The sequence below is a fragment of the Heterocephalus glaber genome, unplaced genomic scaffold (genome assembly GCF_053883595.1).
Source record: "Heterocephalus glaber isolate CG9 unplaced genomic scaffold, H.glaber_assembly_v1.0 deba00000122, whole genome shotgun sequence".
In the NCBI taxonomy this organism is placed as follows: domain Eukaryota; kingdom Metazoa; phylum Chordata; class Mammalia; order Rodentia; family Bathyergidae; genus Heterocephalus; species Heterocephalus glaber.
This window is the reverse complement of record NW_028258138.1, coordinates 19909045-19918201: the sequence shown is the minus strand read 5'-3', so window position 1 is coordinate 19918201 and position 9157 is coordinate 19909045. Positions and strand designations below refer to the sequence as shown.

Here is a 9157-nt window from a genome sequence, read left to right as displayed (position 1 = left end):
ATGCCATACTTCCACCCCCAGTGCAGAAGCGCAGAGCAGCACCCAGCACTGAGGAAGAGCCTTGTAGGACATCATACCACCACCCCTCAGCACCTAGAACCAGAGGCCCCACCAGTGCCAAGGAAGTGAGCCATGTGGGCATGAGGAGCACACACCCCTCCCAGTAAAATGAGAAGACATGCCTAGACCCCAGAGGCTCCTGCACACCTCTGAAGCCAAAGGCCTTCCCAGAAAAGAACTGCACAGGCACACAAGCTTCAGCTTCAGCCAGAGGCCCACAGTACCATTGGCCACAGCCAAGGACCCACCTAGAAATGAGGTACACAGGCACACAAGCAACACCCAGAGGATTACCCAAATACCATTGATAAGTGCGTGGAGAACCTACCCAAAACCTGTGCAAACAATGAGAAGTGGAGTGCACAGCCCCCAGCCTAAGGCCCTCCATGACAACAGCTGCAAAGGTGCCCCAGTAAGAGGCATACCTAGATACCATCCTAAGTGTGCACAGGCCCCAACCAGAATCCCACCCAGACAACAAGTCAGCTCAGGAATCCAGAAGGCCATCACTCTGGACCCAGGAATTGGTGTACTGGTGAGGAGCAGATTAAAGGCTGCTCAGTAGCTTGCAGAGAATTCAAGACCATTGAGTGAGCAAAAAGTCACCTCAAAAAAAGCACAGCAGGCAGCATCTGTTGAAATGAGAAGACACATAAATAAATCTCAAAACCAGACTTCCAGATCACCTAAGGCAACCACAAAGGACAAGGAGATGGAACAATCTGATACTCAAACACCTGGACTCCCTGAAATGACAACAAAAGTGGACCTAAAAAAAGGAAATCAGAAATAATTTCTTAGATAACAGCAGAGATGGTGCCCATAGTACAAGACATAATTAATAAATCTAGAGGAGACATAGATAAAAAAACAGAGGAGTTGAGGAACATGATGGAATCCCAAAATAGGAAACAAATGGAATCCATAAAACACATGCAAACAGATTTCAAGGAGATTCAAAACTCCACTGAAAGTTTGTGCAGGAGAATGAGTCAAAGCAAGGATAGAATTACAGATGTAGAAGATAAGATTGCATTTAGAGACCAGGAAAAGAAAAATTTCCTAAAAAGAGTAAGGGACCATGAAAACATCTTTCAAACATGTTTAAATAAGTGCACAGGAATTGAAATTATCCCCTGTATATTATCAGAACATAGTGTGATGAAATTGGAGATCAATAACAAAAGGAATTGCAAAAATTTCAAAAACACATGGAAATTGAACAACACACTTCTGAATAACCAATGGGTCACCGAGGAAATTAAAGAAGAAATCAGACAGTTCTTTCAATTAAATGACAATGACAATAAAACAAATCAGACTCTATGGAACACAATGAAAGCAGTCTTATGAGGGAAATTCATAACAGTGAATACTCATATTAGGAAACCAGAATGAGCCCAATTAAACAACCTGATGCTGAACCCCAAGCTTCCAGAAAAAGAAGAGTAGGACAAACCCCAAGCCAATACAAGGGAGGAAATAATAAAAATCAGAGCAAAAATCAATGCAATGGAGACTAAAAGGATAATACAAAAAATTAATGAAGCCAATAGTCGGTTCTTCGAAAGAATGAATAAAATTGACAAACCCTTAGCCAATATTATCAGAAAAAGGAAAGAAAAGGCCCAAATCCATGCAATCAGAAATGAAAAGGATGAAATTACAACAGACCCAGCAAAAATCCAGAGGACCATCAATACCTACTTCCTGAACCTATACGCCAATAAGATGGAAAACACCGAAAGAATGGACAGATTCCTAGATAAGTATGCATTACCAAAGTTGAACAAAGACCTAAAAATTCTAAAGAACCTAATACCAATCAATGAAATTGAAAATGGAAATAAAAACTTACAAATTAACAAAGGCCCACATCCTGATAGCTTCACTGCTGAATTCTACAAGACATTTAGAGAAGAACTACTGCCACTATTGTTTAAACACTTTCATGGAATTCAAAGGGAAGCAATACTCCCAAATTCAATCCTAGAAGCAAGAATCACCTTGATCCCCAAAGCAGAGAAAGATCCAACCAAAACAGAGAACAATAGGCCATTCTCACTAATGAACATAGATGCAAAAATCCTTAATAAGATACTGGCAAATGGAATGCAGAAGATCATCAAGAAGATCATACACCCTGACCAAGTGTGATTCATTCCAGGGATGCAGGGATGGTTCAACATATGCAAATCAATCAATGTAATACACTATATCCATAGAGCCAAGGATAAAAAACATATGTCATCTCAATAGATGTAGAAAAAGTATTTGACAAAATCCAACACACATTTATGATATAAAGCCTACAAAAAATTGGAATAGACAGTTTCTGCCTCAATCTGATGAAAGCCATCTATGAAAACCAAAAGCCAGTATCATACTTAATGAAAAAAAAACCTGAAATCCTTCTCACTAAAATGAGGAACAAGAAAAGGATGCTCACTATCACTACTCCTGTTCAATATAGTTTTGGTTACATTAGAAACAGCAATTAGACAAGAAAAAGAAATAAAAATCAAAAATATAGGAAATGAAGAAGTCAAATTGTCCTTATTTGCAGATGACATGATACCCTCTATAAAAGATCCCAAGAACTCCACCAAAAGTCTTCTAGACATAACAACCAAATTCAGTGAAGTAGCTGGATACAAAGTCAACAACAACAACAAAAATCAATAGCTTTCCTCTACACAAACAACAGAATCACTAAGAGAGAAATAGGGCAAACAATTCCTTGCACAATAGCATCCAAAATTTGAAGTACCCAGGAATAAACCTAACAGAAGAAATCAAAAACACCTACTCTAAAAACTATAGCACTCTGAAAAAAGAGATTGAAGAGGATATCAGAAAATGGAAAGATATCCCTTGCTCCTGGGTAGGATGAATCAACATAGAGAAAATGACCATACTTCCAAAACTGCTAACTACATACAATGAAATCCCAAATGAAATCCCAGCAGCATACTTCATTGATCTTATGAAAATAATTCAAAAATTCATTTGGAACAAGAAGAGACCCAGAATAGCAAAAGTAATTCTAGGCAACAGAGACATGGCAGAGGGTATCACGATCCCCAGCTTGAAATATACTACAAAGCTATTGTGAAAAAAACAGCATGGAACTGGCAAAGAAACAGACCTGAGGACCAGTGAAAGAGATTAGAAGATGCAGAAAAAACTCCAGCCACACACAGTCACCCTATCTTTGACAAAGGAGCCAAATACCCTTACTGAAGGAAAGATAGCCTCTTTAATAAATGGTGCTGGAAAAACTAGGTTTCAACTTGCCAAAGGTTAAACCTCAACCTATATCTTTCACCATGCACTAAACTAAAATCAAAATGGATTTAAGATCAAAATATTAAAATAGAAACACTGAACCAGCTGGAATAGAGGTTAGGTAGAACTCTAGAAGACATTTTCGTAGGAAAAGATTTTATAAACAAAACCTCAGTTGCCCGTGAACTACCACAAACAAACAATAAGTTGGATCTTTTATTAAAAAGCTTCTGCACAGCAAGAGAAACCACCAACCGTCTGAAGAGACAACCCACAATGTGAGAAAAAATCTTCACCTGCTGTTCCTCAGACAAAGGTCTACTATCTAGAATCTATAAAGAACTTTAAAAAATCAGACCTCCCAAATTTAAGACCCAATCCAAAAATGGGCATCTGAAATGAACCGGCATTTCTCAGACAAAGAAACATATGAAAAAATGTTCAACATCACTGGTCATTCGAGAGATGCAAATGAAAACAATGCTGTGATTCCACCTCCCTCCAGAAAGAATGGCTGTTATCATGAAATCAACCAATAACAAATGCTGGCGGGGCTGTGGGGAAAGAGAAATCCTGCTACACTGCTGGTGAGAGTATAGACTGGTGAAACCACTGTGGAAATCACTCTGGAGATACCTCAAAGAACTAGGACTGGAAGTCCCATTTGACCTAGCTATTCCGCTGCTGGGAATCTTCCAGCCAAAATTAAAAGAATCATACTACAGTGATATATGTGTACCCATGTTCATAGCAGCACAATTTATAATAGCTAAAACTTGGAAGCAGATCAATTGCCTGTCATTGGAGACTGAATAAAGAAAATGTGTTTTTTTATAAAATGGAGTACTACTCAGAGATAAAAAATGAGGAACTACAGTCTTTTACAGCTGAATGAATGCACATTGAGCCCGTACTCTTAAGTGAAAGAAAGAGGACACATGTGTATATACTGAATAGTTTCCCTAGTGTGAAGAAACTGAAAGTGTATATAAGGACTAATAGTTTTAATAGAGAATGTGAATTAGGAAGAAAAGGGGCAAAGTGGAAAGATAGTTGGAGGGGTAGTGGAGAGGAAAGAAAGGAATGGAATTAATATGACAAAATAAAAAAATGGAAACAAAGTCTTTCTAAATAGGTAAGGATGGAGTGGTTGAAGTGAGGGCAGGGGAAAGGTTAAAAAATAAGAACCAAGAGAGATTATGTAAAGGTGCAAATTTCCAATGATGAATGTCATTATATTGTATACCTAAAATGTACCAATAAAATTAATTTTTAAAAAAGAAGCAACATCATCTAAATTTCAAAGAAACTTCTAACTTCCAGCTCTGGTAGAATATAGTTTGTATATAATACACAGTAAAAGAAAAAGCAGTACATAATGTAGAGTAGTATAAAAATTGCATTTAAATAATTCAAGAGTGTAGAGATAGAATGCAAAGGAATTAGTAAAAGTAAGCAGGAAGTACATTACTCATTAATAGGACACACATGTGTAAATATGAAATAGTTTCTCTGCTGTGTGAAACTGAAAGTGTAAATAAGGATCAAAATGTGTAATAGATTATGTGAAATAGAAAGAAATGGTCTAAAGGGGAAGGGAAAGTAGGAGAAGTAGGGGAAAAGAAAGAAGGGAAAGGAATAAATATGAGAAAAGGAAACAGGGAAACAAAGTCTTTGTAAATAGGGAGGAATGGAGGGGTTGAAGGAAGTACAGGGGAAAGGGGAAAAATATAAGAACCAAGATACATCACGTAAAGGTACAAATTCCCAATGATGCGTGCTATTATATTGTATACCTAAAATGTACCAGTAAACGTAATGAATAAAAAATAAAATGAATAAAATTGTTCTCTAAGTGAAAGCATATTTTCAAATAAATTTTTGAAAATTCCCCCCCAAATAACATTTTCCTTCAAAGTGTTAAAATAATTATGATTTTAAAAGGTCATCCTTGGTGCAATGAAAAGGATGCATTAGAATGAATGTTACCTGATTATGGACAGACCAGCTAGGAAATTATAATAGTATCCAATTGAGTGATATTAACTGTCATAAGACATTGAGAGAAATAATGGATAGAAGTACAAAATTAGTGAATTGCCAGCTATAGGGGAAAAATGGGAATACAGAATTTATCCAGTTAATGGTCCTGAAATTTTGAGATATCAATATTTAGAATACTGAATGCAGTGATTAGCAGTCATTGGTAATTTTTATAGTCACAGATTGTGGAAACTTTTAAGGGCACAAAAGAAAAATTACAGCTCTTCAAGACATTGTGAATGAGGAGAATTGTTATCTTTTATGTTTTGTGATACACAAATCCTGATATGCTGAATCTAATGGAAGGGAACAGTTGAGAAAATTAGGACAATTATGTGGTGGGCAACTAGAGACAACATGACAGAGAAATTAGGTGGGGGTGAGAAGGAAAGCAACCATGGAGATATTTGCCTTACTTTTGTAAGATAATAATGCTAAGAATTAGCAATGTCACATACTGTTCAAAATAATTTAGGGGTTGATAGTTAAAAAAGCAAAAAGGCATTAAATTATTTATAGATCCAAATGATTCTAAAATGAAATTTAATCCACAAGTATAATTTTGTCCAATTTTATTATCAAGGCATAAAAGATGGTAAAATTGTAAACAAGAAAACTAACACTACCAGAAAATGGATTGGCAGAATGGTTGAAAATCTATCATTAGCTAAAATTCCACTAATATTTTATTGAACAATATTGGCACAAACTCCTTTTATTAAATAAATATACAATATCAAGCAAACAAAATAATCTATCCCTTCCACATTGTCATTTAGCTTACACAATAAAAAATTCTTAAAGATATTACCGAATAGAAAATAAACTGCTATTCTCTAAGATGGAAAAGCTGGTTTTATAAGTAATTATGGAAGTGAATTATAGGAGGGGGGATAGCCAATGCTTTGGAGCAATGTCGTAATGAGAACAATTAACTTTTAAATGCAAACAAGTTCAATTCTGGGAGAACAGTCATAGTTGGATTCATTCATAAATCCAACAAAGTGAGTATCACACACAAATATGCAATGTATAATGCTTTGAGCTTTCTAGCAATCCCCTCCACATCACCACTGTTTTTTCTCCTGCTTCCAGACATCCTGGGCTCTGATTGAGCACTTAATTTTCCAAGCTCTCTCTGTTGTCATCACTTCTACCACTACTTTTTCCCCTCTCAAGACATTGTTCAATACCGATCTCATTATTTCAATAAAAAAAAAAAAGAACAAAAGATACATCTGCTTTCCCATCCATGGTCTTGTTCCAACCTTGAAGGTTGTCTTGATTTCTTCGAAACCCATCAATCAAGAATTTATTCTTCTGAGCATTGGCAGCCATTGTTTGATCCATTTCCCTCTTTAATAAACAAGTAGTTATCTCAACTGGCACAAAATTTCCTTCTTTCCTGTACTTTTCAATGAGTTCACCATACTGTGACTGTGGGTTCTTCCTTTCATCACGAAGAAGTTCTGCAGAAAGGTGTGTGTAGCCATATTTCTCCATGATGCGGGCGCACTGAGTCCCCTTGCCAGCGCCACAACTAGCGGCTTCATGAGGTGAGGAATGCAGAGAAGCGGCCGGCAGGTCACCAGCGGGAAGCTCGGTCCCAGGACTTGCAGCAGCCTGCAGCGGCAGCAGCTCAGCATACACTACGTCTCTCACAACACGGGGGAAAGGGGCGGGCTGAGCGGGCTCCGGGACTCTCCACAGAGCTGCACCGGACTGCTGGGGCCAGAAAGGGCGGAGCCTCCTGATTGAGCACTTACTGCTGCTGTACCCTGAGCACTCAGCAGCACAACTGTTACAATGTCTGGTTGCAATATGAGCTACTTCCGTGATTTGTTTGCATCCATGAATGTTCGGAATGTGAGGTCCACTCATATCTGTGAAAGTTTGCAACTTAAATGTCAGAATTTGCTGTATATCACTGTTTCAAAAGGTTAGAGTGCAGGTCATTTACTATAAAAACTCTTGTGGTTTCTAAAGGACCCTAGTTAGCAAGAAGGACTCCATATTGCTACTGAATGACCCACCTGCCTGCCCTTTAGATGAACTCAAAAGGAGGAAGCTTGGAAACCTCCTCCCCTTAGAGAGTCTTTTAGAAACAACAATTAATCAACTATTGTTTTACAAATGTTCTAATGACAGGATGTTCTGCTTCTGTACCTTTTGCTTGCTTTGCTAGTTCTATCCCATAGGGGGGCCTAGAAACTGTTGGCCTCAAAGGTGTATAAAATATGTTAATCTCCCCCCAGTCAGGGCTCTGGTCCTGGCCAGTAATAATCTCCTGTGTGGATTTATTATTGGTCTCTGGTTGGTTTTTTCTCACTGGGTGCAACAGTATCATATAAGTAATGTAAATAAAAGATAATAATTGTTAGCTGGAAGAATTAACCAGAATCTAAGCAGAAATGTAGAAGTGCAAATAAATGGATATATCTATAAAAATGTAATGCAGTTTTATATTTGTAAATATATTTGTTTTGAATAGGGTTTAGAAAAAATTGTACCAGGAAAATTCATATCTATAAGAAAACTTTAGGAAAAATAAAGACTTAGAAGAGAATAACAACAAAAATAACAAATTAAAAACCAAAAAATTTTTAAAAAGAATGTTGTCTATCTGAACATCTTTTGAGAAACAAAAAGATTGTAATGCATGTGTAAAATTACAGTGTAAAATAATTGTTATAAAATTTTGAATAAAAGAAAAAATTTTAATTACCAATTATTTTTAAAAAGAAACAAATTTATGAGTGCTTCTTAAATTTCTTATGAATCTACCAAGATGGTATAAATAAATCTGACTATAGACAAATCTATGAACTAACATCATTTGAATACTAGTGGTAATATACTTTGATATTTTGCTGTTATATACTCTATACAGAATTTCAATAATACACATTTAGAAAGAAAAATAAAGTGGTTCATATACAATTTTCATAAATACCTTATATCAGATTTGAACAAGTTCACATCATTAATAATTTCAGAATATAGCATATTAAGGAACAACCTAAGTGTATATTACTACAGAGAAGTGGAGAAATAAATTGGAATGGGGTATTCCCAAAGACTAGAGTATTATAAAACAAAGTAAAATGAAAAGAAAGTTGCAGAAAAAGTAAATTGTAGACATATACATAAAATTTATGAAAATTTCATTTATAGTTTAAAATGTATAGCAAAAACCACATATCTTCAGGCTTATACCATCCAACATGAAAACACCACCACCTGAAGAAATTAGTATGTATTTTGAATTTTTCATACAAGAAAAAATGTGATATTTGAGCTTGTGTGTTGGAGTTAATTCACTTAACATTATGGTCCTAAGGTGCATCCATTTTCCTATGAATGACTCACATTTATCCTTCTTTGTGGCAGAGCAGGACTCTATTGTGTATAAATACCATCTTTTCTTTATTAATTCTTCTCAATATATATAAAATATGAAATGAGTGGTACTGTTGTGTGGAGGCTCAGGACCACCCCTATCACCCTGGCATCATGTCACAGAGGCCAGCCACACCCAGTCTGTGCCCCTGGACCACTGCATGAGCCTGGATCTGGATCTGTGCCACAGAGGTATCCAAGGCCATAAAGGCTATTGTTATGAGCTCCAGAAGATAGAGCAGAAGTGAACAACAGAGAGAGAGCCTTTCTGAGTTTCCTTGATGAAAATTGAAGCCCACTGAGAAAGTGAAGAAAATCTCTGCAATAAAGCCATGCCAGATCACACTGGTTGATATATTGGTGCGAT

The 9157-nt window shown here is 36.5% G+C and overlaps 1 pseudogene; it reads right to left on the bottom strand.

The window, feature by feature from the left end:
* Nucleotides 1-6121: 6121 nt before the first annotated feature.
* Nucleotides 6122-7037, bottom strand: LOC101698186 (UMP-CMP kinase pseudogene; annotated as a pseudogene).
* Between the last annotated feature and the right edge of the window lie 2120 nt (nucleotides 7038-9157).